Source organism: Solanum pennellii, chromosome 1, assembly GCF_001406875.1.
Source record: "Solanum pennellii chromosome 1, SPENNV200".
Taxonomy (NCBI): domain Eukaryota; kingdom Viridiplantae; phylum Streptophyta; class Magnoliopsida; order Solanales; family Solanaceae; genus Solanum; species Solanum pennellii.
Window position 1 is genome coordinate 41,322,979 of NC_028637.1, and position 13,653 is coordinate 41,336,631.

The 13,653-nt window shown below is 36.2% G+C and overlaps 1 long non-coding RNA gene across 5 annotated transcripts; it reads right to left on the minus strand.

Annotated features, from left to right (window-relative positions):
- Positions 1 to 1,231: 1,231 nt before the first annotated feature.
- Positions 1,232 to 13,053, minus strand: LOC107008300. Of its 5 annotated transcripts, none has more exons than XR_003575953.1 (3): positions 11,972 to 13,053; positions 9,592 to 9,656; positions 1,232 to 8,393 (listed from the first exon to the last, which is right to left on the minus strand). It is a non-coding gene; the product is annotated as an uncharacterized LOC107008300 (long non-coding RNA). The 5 variants fall into 5 exon arrangements; XR_003575952.1 differs by having other exon boundaries at positions 10,200 to 13,053; XR_003575951.1 differs by having other exon boundaries at positions 1,232 to 7,627; positions 7,889 to 8,005; positions 9,592 to 13,053.
- Between the last annotated feature and the right edge of the window lie 600 nt (positions 13,054 to 13,653).

The window sequence follows — 13,653 nt, forward strand, 5'->3', positions numbered from 1 at the left end:
TACGCAGGAGAGATCACTAGAGATGACAAACAAGATAAGATTGCAAAGCACCTTTTTCTTACTACATAGTGATATCCACATCCAGATTGTAATGCAAGCACCAAAATTGCAAGAAACATGGTCCACAGCGTATGCACACCAAAACCAAACTATAAAATATCCTATTATCGTCCTCTTACTACCACCATGTGGCCTACAGAGATTCATCCAACCCAACTAAATCAACTAGTAGGCTAAACGAAATTAAAGAAGGTAATTAGAAAGATCCCAAAAAAATTGGAGTGCTTTACAGGGCCATCAAAAGAATACGACTGAATTTGAATACACTTATCATGCCCTGTACATAACCATGGAGATCCTCACCAATTGGATAACCAAAGAACATAAGAATCCGAATTATTAAAAAACAAATACGGAAACAACTTACATACTAAACAGTGTTTTGACAAGAGAGAAGGGACTCACTTTGATTAGGGAGACGCCATGTCCATATGCAACTCCACAAACATTTCTATTAATTAAAAAGAACAGACAACTAATTTCATACTAACACACCTTCCCTCCTCTTTGGTAGAGCCGTCAATATGGTTTAGGCCCGTTGGGCTTGTCTGGCCTAATCCGGGTTTTAATAGGGTTGAGCTAAGATTTTTGAAGTCCATTTAATAAAAGAGCTTTTTAGCCCGTCCTGAATAAGTCCGCTGACTTGTTGGGCTTGAGAAATATTGGTAGGGCTAGCCCGTGGGTCAATAAAATTAGTTAAAAAATATAATATAATATTAAAATTTAAAATTAAAGAGAGTCCAAACACAAAACAATTAAGTTAATATTTCTATTTAGATATTTATATTTTTACTTGAAAAATACTTAATAAATATTTTTATAGATAATTTTATTAGTGAATTTGATTAACAAGTAGTAACATTAACATCATGTAATATTTTTTTGTCAATATTTATGACAATATTTTTAAATTATAATTTATAATTTAATTGAACAATTATTTATATAGAATTTTAAAAAAATTGTCTAACTCGACAAGCAAGTAGCCCACGTACTTGTGGATTGGGCCGACCATTTTCTGGCCACATCAAAAATGGGTTAGCCCGCCCGTAAAATGTCAAAGTCTGTATGGATTAGCCTGGATAAAGTGGGCTAGCCCATATTGACAGTTCTACTCCTTGTTTTGGGCTTGGGACTGGATAATTTGACAGGCGGAGTTAAAAGGATTCTCTAAACACAAAATGTAGCATCAAATAAACCAACACAACTACAAAATCAATTCTATCTTACAATTCAACATATATTTCATACCATGAACGAGTTACATTCGCGAACTCCACAATTCCATAGCAACTTCAACAATTAAAAGTACAGATAATATCAAAAGAGTAGATTCTCCAAATCTGGAGCAACGAAGGAGAGAATAATATAAACCATGATATAAACTTTTTTGCACCAATATCATCGCTACACACATGGAATCTTGTTCCTTCCCTGTTCTCGCATCTGCCAAATTTCGGGATGCTTCATCAAGTGCTTCTCCTGAATTGAACTTCCATTTAGTCCATGGTTTGAGAAAAAGTATTTCCTCGCTTCCTGGAACTCAAGCCAAGCTTTTATCACATCCAAGATACTTATCCATATATACCAATCCCAAACCAAATGGGACCAAATAAGCATGTGAGATAAGACAAAGAAATATATACACAACTCATCAGCAACCCAAAACAGGAAGCTATTTCACACCTATACTAGTTAAAATATTATGTATATTCAGTAACTGCATTTCGAACATGTGAGAGGAGACAATTATTTTGAGATCACTCTGTTCTTACTCATAATTAATACTCAATCACTGACATTGCCGCCTTAATAGAACACGAATCCTCCCATGCACTGAAAGGTGCACATAGAAAGCACATTAGACACTACTTAGTGACTAGAGCACCCGAGTGTAGTTGAAACACCCCCACTCAAAATAATCAGAAGAACACGTAATGTTAATCCAAAATAGATATTAAAATGCTTTCAACATGCAAAGATGACTAGAACATGTCAATGTAAAAACAGGAATCCAAGTAATCATACCAGGACCTTTTTCGGTTTTAACGTACTCCACATCATACTAGGACCTTTTCTATTTAACATGATCCACAAGGACCGATTCATCATCATCCCAACTTCTCTCCACTTTTGTAGAGCAAATCCGCTTATATGGAACTGACTTTGTGTATTTAAGCCAAAAAAAGTCCTTCATTCCAAAATCAAAATAGCTACAAGAACTCGAGAGAACAGAGGAAGAAAGTTGCACTCACTGTTACTCCAAAGCAACATCTTTGTGCTGATAATTCTTGACTGGCTGATTCAGACAACTGGAGCTTAGAGGAATTACCACATTCAGAGTTACCCGACGATATTGGACAACTAGAGCTTAAAGAAAAATACCCCACTCATATAATCTGGCACATTTGGGCAAATCTGGACAAATGGAACTTAGAGAAAACAGAAATACCCATTCAGTGTCCATATTTAAAATAGAAATACCATGACAAACTTTAGCCAAGAATCCTAGCTACTACAAGATGCTAATACCTTCCAAAACTTCAAAAATAGCACACTCACATCTGTAGTGTTGTTTTAGAGGTAAGAGATCCAAATAAGCAAATATAATAAATGCTCTAAATGCAGGAGTCGAACAATAATAACCACAGATAATGACTATAACAGACTTCTCCTCAGAAACACCTTGATATCATTCCTTCTCATGCTTGGTGCATCAACCTATCTAACTAATTGGGTGGATAGTAAGACATGACTGTCCAACCAAGAATTATTGATGGTAGATAACACATAAAAAATTCACTACCGTAGACCCCATACTCCATTTAAAGTTTATGGGTAGATAAAAAAACCAGAAGACTTCGTAGGGAGACCTCTTCATGATTTTGGACGCCTAACAACATGGAATATAGATTGCAACATCTACAAGGGAAGTCTTAAAAACAGCTACTAGATAGTGTTCTAGAGGAGAAGATGCAAGAAAAAAATAATATGTTGCAAGTATCAGATACGAGGCTTACTTCATTACAAAGATTATTGACTTCCAAAAACAGAAACTGTATTGTGTATTTCCTTACCATCATTACCTCAGGTAGAACTAGAAACGAATTGGTACAACCTAACCAGGAAGTCCTTGGATGCCTCAAGAAACTAACGAAAGTGAGAACTTACAGCCAAGTCAAACTTAAAAATAAATTAGAAAACCCAAAAAATGATATCCTGCACTATAAGATTACCCTTTAGGTCTCACTTCCTGCATAGGAGGCCAAGTACTCTGCCAGACGTTCTTTTCTTTAACTGACAGATCTCCTCATATTCCATAACTATATAGCGAAATCAGAGAACTTCTGGATACAACACAACATCAATGAATCAAGACCCCTCCAATTCAGTAAATAACCAAAACTCGTCAACCGTCACTGGTAACACAAAACTAGTTGCATTATGGCAGAAACCTTAAAAAACATCCTTGACCCCTCCCTCCAAACTTCAAATAGGCATAACCAAGGAGCAGAAACCTGCATTTGGGACAAAATTTAAGCTCACCGGATCAAATAATACATTTGGAGGGAGAAAAGAACTGGAGGTGCCAGCCCTCCCCATTCCAACAAAGAAAAGTTGTTTATAGAGTGCAGTGGGATGAAATAGATAAGTACGACATTACGTAGAGATATTAACTTCTAACCACCAAAGAAAATTACCACTTTGTGAAACCCGTAAGATCGTGTAATCAAAATTGACAAAACATTCTCATCATCACAGTATGCAAGACCTGATTAAAAAATCTTGCACACCTTGACCCACCATCAACATCTCTTAACCATCAGGCAGAGGCAGCCAACCAACAGCTCTACTCACATCTGGGGGAGGTAAGAAACAAGAAAGTTCTAACCATAACCTGATTACATAACAAATTCCAACAGAACTCCTAAGAAGTGAATGCCTGAAATCATAGTCAGATCCCTCTTTACCAACCAGTAATTTTGACAAAGATTCAACATTAGGGAAGACAACTGAATCGAAAATATCGATACTCATAAAGACTTAACTTAAGAAATGTCAAAACAAATGGACAAACACGGCCAACCCGTAAAAAGAACAATTCACTAGCTTGCAACCAATGGTTGAAGTTCTGCAACAACAAAAAGAAGGGAACAGTTAAAAACAAATCTGATAACCCCAAACCACCTAAGAAATCACTAGAGATGTCATAGACAAGACTAAAAGAATCCCTTCCATCAAAGCCCGAACAATATCCAGATTGCTGTACATACCAAAAAGTGGTAAAGGATCACACTGGTTAACCAAGCTTTGAAATTTTCAAATCTGAACGTCCACGGTCAGCCCAACCATACAACCAAAAAAGAAAAGACAAGTATGATAACGAAAAAAATGGATGGAGGAAGATAAATAGCTAAAAGAACAAAAGTAAGAAGCATTTTACACCACTACCAAAAGATCTAGAGTTGGTCAAGCACTTATCAGTTGTCCATAGCATAGGAGAGTAAGAGACCTCATCGCCATTAAGAGACCTCATCAATTGAATCATCAAAGAACATAAGCGTTTTGACTAAGAACTTCATGGCAGCAGAATACAACACATATTGGTGAAAATAATGTCCTAATTGAGAAACTTCCATACAACATTAGTTATAACAGACAAAGAAGTCATTAGGAAAGAACTGAACTGAAAATTATCTATACTCATAAAAGACTGAACTAATGGAACCTCAGCACATATGTAAAAATATGACAACTACTAAGCACCTGAATGCCTGAAATAATAGTCAGATCCCTCTTTACCAATGTGTTTCTAGTGATGCAACAGATAAAATTAAAGCACATTGGAACAGACTCATACAAATTACAAGGGAAAATGATAAAAATGTAAATTCCTCTAACCATTTGATATCTAAAGTATAAGAACCATATGTAAAGTGAGGTGAATCGAGAGTTGCAACTGATGAATGAAGGCAAGACGACAACACATTTCAAAACTTTCTTAACTTGGTCTGGGTGGGACTTCTTAGAAGATCCCCTTTTAACTTGTGCAACGTTCCTAATCCCTCACAATATAAGAAACCCAAGGATCAAGGAACAATTTCTAAAATAAGAAATGAATTAGCTGGTAATTGAACATGACGAGAACGAAGTTAAGAAACCATCAGTGACAGTTTGTGAAGTGACATTGGCTGCACAAATTATTCGTTAAGTGACATTTTAGGAAACATACAATCAGTGAAGTGACATTTGACTAAACATACATCAAGAACATAGAAAATGACAAAACAACAGTTACCTATAATCAATGGCAATTTCAACCTTATCAAGAAAATAGTACAAAGCTCATCTAAGAAGAGTATTTAGAAGAACAAAATTCATAGAGAAAAATTCCCAACTTCCACAATGATCTGATATGTAATGGATTTACAAGGGTATCTCTTGAGAAGATCTTATACACAAAAGACAATAGTTACTTTTGTGATATAAATACATAAAGACTGTACATGATATGTCACACAAAAGATGAGCCATGTTTTTTTACTTGATCTGTTCTAGATTCAATGAATTGCTGTCTTTGGTGCAAAGACTGTTCAAATGGCAATGATTTATGGAGAAAAAAGTGTGCAGGAGCGAGCTACCTTTTATATTAAAGTTTTACATAAAGCTAAGCCTCTGAAGCAGGTCGACAAATGATACACTGTCTGAATATATAAAACACACATTTAAAAAAAGATAGGGAAGAGATCTTAAAATGAAAGAGGTTTCATTTACCTAACAATAATTAGTCAGGAAATTGTAGTGACTATGATGCAGATGTTGCACCCAATAAATGAACCAAAAATTGAATGAAAATGACCATGTACTGCAACACACTGACATGTAAAATTTTAATTCAGACTAATTACTAGAAGAGCGCCACTTTGAAAAGTGTGTGGTGAGAAAAGATAAATACTTATTAGAGAAGAGAACCAAACTGAAAACCAAACACTTACAGGAGCTAGAACCAAATGAAACCTCAACATAATCAACAAAGGTTGCTTCATGAAAAGAAGAAATTAGATATTTAAGAACACAACGAACACAACTACAAGCACATAAAGAACAGTTTAATGCAAATATTTAGGAACCCCCGTTTTCTCAAAGCCCTAAAGATTGCAGTGCAAGGACCTAAACGACCAGCTTACTGAACACTAAGCTTTTAAATTTCCAAGTTTAATCCTCTATTATTGTTCAGTATGTGGTATATACATCTCGTTCAATAGACAAAGCTCAAACTGGTGTGATAAGCAAATAGAAATGGAAGCAGAGAAGATAAGCAGCAAGAACACAAAAGGTAGATGACGGAAAAATCCAGAACTAAGAGTACCTACCAGAGATTCACACCATAAGATAATTGATCAGTTGGATCATCGCAAATCAAAAGCATCTGGAAAAGATATCATAATTAAGACATCTGCTTAACAACACTTCCGCCAACAAGATAAGGGGATCTGTATGATGAGGGAAGAGAACTTAATCGAAGACCTAGGTACTAATACAAAGCCTGAAGTAAGGGAACTCTACCACTAAGAAAAACAAGCCTGCTCCACAAAAGGAAGACTTTTCTGATCTTGAAAGACCCAACAGCAGCAAAGCACAAAAAAAGGAACAATTAGAGTTGCCCAACAGCAGCAAAGCACAAAAAAAAGGAACAATTAGAGTTGAAGCTGCGAAACCCATTCAACATAGGAGAGCTCACTAGACATGCCAGAAAAGATTGCTTAACTCCCTTGCCAGTGCCCGGTGATATCCATATTGCAGTCCAACCGCAAGCACAAAAATGGCACAGAAACTAGGTGCACAAGGGAAGGACACACTAGGACAAACTTCAAAATTTACCAAATCTGGTCACCATGTTGTCTACAAACATGCATCCAAACAAACAAAATCAAGTAGCGGGATAAGCACAAGAAAATAAAAATAGAGAAGATAAGTAGCACGAACAATGAAGTTGAAGGAGCTACACGGGACATAAGAAGATATAAAATTGAGCGTGGGTACTTGTCAGGTGTCCATAACAATCAGGATCTCATCATCATTTGGATAAATCCAAGAAAAAGCATCTACACTAAAAACTTCATGCCAGCAGAGTACAACACACACTAGTGAAAAATATTATCATTTCTTGAGAACTACCACACAACATAAGGTTTTGACAGAGAAAAGTGACCTGCTGATTAGGAAGAAACCCGAGTTGAAGTTCATGCTTGGAAGAACCAATCGTTGCATGCACAAAAAGAACATAACAAGTAAGTGGAAAATACTACGCATGAAAGATCAGTAGAGATACCAAACAAGATTATATTGCAAGGTACCCTGTTCTGATGCCTGGTGATATCTAGTAAACAGATTGCACAAAAATGGCAAGAAACATGGTCCACAGAGGGATGCACACCCACCACGAGATGTACATGAATGTGTTACAGGGACATCTGAAAAACATGATTGAGTATGCATACACTTGTCAAGTGTTGTCCATAACCATGGAGATCTCATCAGTTGGATCACCAAAGAACATAAGCATCTGGATTAATTAAAAAATAAATATCACAATAAAATACACACTAGTGATGCAATGTTGAAAAGAAAGAAGTGAATGATTCTGATTAGGGAAGAACACAAAACTAAAGATCTCAATTATTAAAGCATCAAACAATAAATCTCAACACTAAATTAACAGAGCATGCCGCTTAAGCACAGAAAGAATGGAACAAGTTCAATTGAAAATCTCGCAAAGACCATAAAACAGAATTCACTACAAATGCTACACAAAATTGAGAACAACCTGTTTTCAAAGCTCGATAATCTTCAGACTGATGTGCAAGAACCAATATGGCCAACAAATAGGGTGTAGTGAAATGCACACAGGCCACCAACCTTCATCAAAGTTTATTCCTCTCAACTGTAACAACACATCCACATTCAACAAACAAGATCAAGCTAGCATAATAAAGAAAAATGAAGTACAGAAGATAAGCAACAAGAACACCAAAAGAGAGGATCATATATGAGGTTTGAAAGATCCAAAAATTAGTACTTCTCAGGCGTCCATGAGACCATAACCATCAAGTATTTGGAATTTCGACGACTAGATTATCAAAGTAAATAATCATCTAGAATAAACACTCAAAATGGCAGTAGAATACCAGCACACACTAATGGAAAAAAAAACTATCTTAGTTGCAAATGTCAGAACTCATAAAAGCTTGAACCACGGAAATCTCGTTATAAATGGACAAAGAAAGCCGCTCCATGAAAATATTAGTTGATTTCTCTGAAAGATCCAATCGCTGCAAGCGCAAAAAGAAGGGTACAATCAAGTTCAAAACTAATGAAACCCACACCATATAAGAAATCACTAGAGACGCCATATAGACAAGATTCAAAACTCCCATTTTGTTGAATCATTGACCAATAAATAAAAATTGCAGTGCAGGAATCAAAGAGACCAAGAGGGTACAAAGATACCATACTGGATATCAACCTTTGATATCTCCAAATCTTAACCTCTATATTGTCATTATCTAGTCCACATATCCATCCAAACAAAAAAACTAAGTCGTAATGACCAAGATATCTATTGCTAAAATACCAGATGGACCATTAATGGCACTGTCTAATTCTAAGGTCCATTGCCATAGGAGACCTTATCAATTGGATCATCGAATAACATAGTGTCTGGACTAAAAACTTCACGTTAGCAGAAGAACAACAACACACTAGTGAAAAATACGATCTTAGTAGAGAAACTCCTGAAGAAAACATAATCGAAAATCATGATACTCATAAAAACTTAAACTGAAAGAACCTCACCACAAGCAGGCAAACACAAAGAAATATTCATTGCCCTGTAACCATGGCTACATGAACAGAAAGAAGGGAACAGTTAAGTGCAAATCTGACAACCCCAAATCACATAAGTAAGAATTAGAGATGCCATACACGAGACTGAAAACCCCTTTCTGTCAAAGCCTTGACAATTTCCAGATTGTTGTGCAAGCACCAGAAAGACCAAAAGATGGCAGAGGATCTTACCAAGCTATGAAATTTCAAATTTTGAAAGTCCATAATAGTGTCACCACATGGTCTACTACACATCCATCCAATCAAACAAACACACGGCCTAGTACACCACCATCCAACCAAAAACAAACCAGTGTGGTAATGAAAAATATGGGGAAGCATAGAAGATAAGTAAGTAGCTAGAACAAAAGTAATGAAGTGTTTTATGCCACTATCAAATGAGATATAGAATTGGACGAGTACTTATCAAGGATCCATAAGCCATAGAAAACCTCATCAATTGGAGGATCGAAGAACATAAGCGTTTGGACTAAACTTCATGACAGCAGAACACAACACACACCATTGAAAAATAATGTCCTAGTTAAGAAACTTCCATACAACACTAGTTTTGATAAAGATAAAGGGACACTAGGGAAGAAAATTGATTCGAAAATCTACATACTGACAAACGACTTGACTAACCTCAATGCAAACCGACAAAACACAGCCTCTCCATGAAAAGAAGAATTCACTGCCCTGGGAATTGGCTGCAAGATATGAAAGAAGGGAACAATCAGAGCAAACTTGACGAACCCTAAACCACCAAAGTAATCACTACAGATTCCATAGATGAGACTATAAACCCCCTTTTTGTGAAAACCCAAAAAACATCCAGATTGCACTACAAGCACCAAAAATCTATGTTGCTCGGAGTCTTCAAAAGTGTCAATGGGTGCGTGTCAAATTTGCCAAAATTAGTGTATTATTGGAGAATCTGAGATGGGTGTGGCATCAATAGTGATGAGTTTGCACAACTAAGACAAAAAGACCAAAAAGACGCAAAGGACCACGTGTTGGCTAACCAAGTTTTTTCAAAATCTGAATAATAGCATCACCTAATAGTCTAAACACATCCAGACAACCAAAAAAAATAGTGATACAACAAAAAAATGAGAGCAGTTTGATAAGTACTTAAAAGAACAAAAGTTCAGGAGTATTTACGCCACTATCAATAGATCTAGAATTGGTCAAGTACTTATCAGGTATCCATAACCATCAAGAGAGTAAGAGACATTATCACCATAAGAGACCTTATCAATTGTTATCACCATAAGAATATAAGCATCTGAACTAAGAACTCCATGTCCATGGCTGCAAATTACAGCACACACTGGTGAAAATAATGTTCTAATTGAGAAACTATCATACAACAGTATGGTATCCATAACCATCAGAGAGTCAGAGACATTATCACCATAAGAGACCTTATCAATTGTTATCACCATAAGAATATAAGCATCTGAACTAAGAACTCCATGTCCATGGCTTCAAATTACAGCACACTCTGGTGAAAATAATGTTCTAATTGAGAAACTACCATACAACAGTAGTTATGACAAAGACAAAGGAGTCAACAGGGAAAAGAAATTTATCTATACTCATAGAAGATTGACCAATGAAATCTCAACACATATGGACAAATAAAGTACCTCCATGAAAGAAGAATTCATTTTTTGTAGGACCAGTGGCTGCAAGCTAAGGAATGAACGAAGAGTTACATGCAAAGCTGACAAAACCCACTAGAAAAAATTCCAGACAAGATTGAAAAGACCCTCCCTCAAAGTCAGAAAATATTCAGATTGCAATGCAAGCATATAAATGGCAAAGAAAAAAATTGGAGAACTTTCTATCGAAGCGTGATGATATTCAGATCACAGTGAAAGACTAGTAGGAAATACTGTGCACATGAACAGACACTAGGCATCAACGTTCAAGATTTTCCAGATATAGTCCTCTCAAGTGGCATCCATCCAACAAAAAAAAATCAAACAGGGTGATGCAAGAAAAAAGAACCAGAGAAGATGAGGCAGAGAGAACACCAAAAGAGAGGGTCTAATAGGGACCTACTTGACCGGGCTGTCAAGAGATCAAGGATTCAGTTTCGACTATTTATCAGGTGTCAATAAGACCATATACCCATCAATTACCAGGAATCTCATCAACTGGATCATCGTATGTTCCTTGTGTGCAGGAAAAACTTAGCTTTGCAAGTTTCGTACAACAACAATTTTTGACAAAGAGAATAGGGACCACTCTGATTTGGGAAAAAACAAAAATGAGTATCTCAGTACTAACAATATATGAACCTAGAAACCCCAACACAAATGTCCAAGCAAAGCCCCTCCATGAAAAAAAAATAATTCCCTACTCGTTAAGACCCAACTACAAGCACCATAAGAAGGGACCAGTCAAGTGCAAAGCTGACGGAACCCGTAACACATAAGAAATCACTATAGATGCAAGACACTAGGACTAAGAACCCCATTATGGTTGAAGCCCAACAATATCCATCTTGGACTGCCAGGACAAAAAAGACCAATAAAAAAGTTGTATAGGAATGAATACCGGATACAATCCTTAAAAGTTTCCCATATCACCTAAGAAATCACGAGAGATGCGAGAGACAAGATCAAGAACCCCCATTTTGACTGAAGCCTAACAATATCCATCTTGGAGTGCAAAGACCAAGAAAATCAATACACAAAGAGCACCAAAATGCATACTGGATACAATCCTTAGGATTTCCGAAAACTAGTACTCTGGTACTGTCACTACGTGGTTTACACATTCATTCACTAATGAACACAAATCAAGTTGGCATGGTAAAAAAGGGAAAACAACGAGATGATAAGTAGCAGAAGATCACTTTACAACACTATAAAAGATCCAGAATTTACTCGTGACTTTATCCAGTGCCTATAACACCATAAGACACCAGGATCATTAAAATCACAAAATTTTGAATTAAAAACTAAAACTAACTGGCAGTAGAACACACTATACACAAACTTCCGTTTCGTACCATTTTTTAGCAGAGCTTTGGGGGACTAAACACTCCAAAACCTTCAACCATAGACCTGGGAACTGCCGCATCTTTACCATAAACACCATAGCAAGACACTTGTTCCTTTAGAACCACTTGCACCTATATGTCAATCTATGTATTCTTGACCAAACAAAATAACAAGGCAAAAGAAGTTGATGCAAGGAGACACATGATCAACATCATAATTAGCATTAAAGATGGAAGTCAAGATATCAAATCCAAACTGATAGATCCACTAGACTAGAAGATCCAAGTAGGCAATGCTTGGGAACAAAATTTCCAATTCTACTATATTGTGGTTCAACAAAAGGAAATTTCTAGGTTTCAGAGTGTGACAAAACACACGATTTCTCACAAAAAAAAATTGAAGACTTAACATTGAGACCAAGGTAACATTAACAGCAAGTGTCATTACCCATACCTGATCAAATAAACAACAATAATGCATCAATAAACTAGAGGAAAAAAAACAGAAGTAATTGTGAACTGAAAAGTACTTCCCAAACCCCTATCGTTCCTTGTCTAAAGAGATGATAAAAGAGCTCCAAAGATTCGAAAGTAGATAACATGAGATTTATATCATCATGAGAAGGCCAAGAAATCAAAAACCAAACACATAGGCTACTACAAACACATCAAAAAAGACTTTAAGAAGCATGGAATCATTACACAAGTGAGCGCTCCCCAAAGGAAGGCATCAACTCATCTTCTGAAGAGAATCGTATGCAACAATTACCCATCATCCTAATCAACAATAATAACTCAGTATCTTGAACAAACCATACCTACCCACTATCAACCATAGTAACCCAGATAAAACGAAAATTAGCCAGTATCAACGATAACAATAAGGCAACAATAATGACCCATATCAACAATAAGGCACAACAATCACCCAGAATCTTGATCATACGATAACTACTGTATCTTGATCATACAATAATTAAGAATCTCATCAACAAGTACAATAACAATAATAATATGGCCGAAATAACACCAAATTATACGCGTAAAAATGCAACGCGGGACAGAACAATTGCGAGAACAATTGCCTTCGTGCCAAGTATATTTATAGGGTTAAAGGTGAATAGGACATCACAAAGCGGACATGTTGGGTCGGTATCTAATTTATTATTATTAAAATAGTATTTTTATTGTATATTATATTATATTATATTATATTATATTATATTATATTGTATTTTATTATAGTTTTAGTATATTATATTATATATAGGGAAAAATTATGCAACAAAGCAAATTTATACTATTTAATTACTCATTATAGCTATAGTTTGCTATAATTACCACTCGCGACTAATATTATACATTAATTACGTAGGCTGACTTCGAGTTTGTATTATAAGTCGCCTTTGTATATGTATAATTCAGAAGAATATATAAATGCATATGTATAATATACAAAAATTTAACCTATATACATATACAATTCACCTCTCTCCTACTTTCTCGCCTCTCTCGCTCACCTCTCTCCTCCCTTTCCCAATGTCGCTCGCCTCTCTCCTCCCTCTCCCAATGTCGCTCGCTTCTCTCCGCCCTTTCCCAATGTCACTCGCCTCTCTCCTCCCTCTTCCAATCTCGCTCACCTCTCTCCTCCCTCTCTCAATCTCGCTCGCCACTCTCCTCTCTCTCCCAAT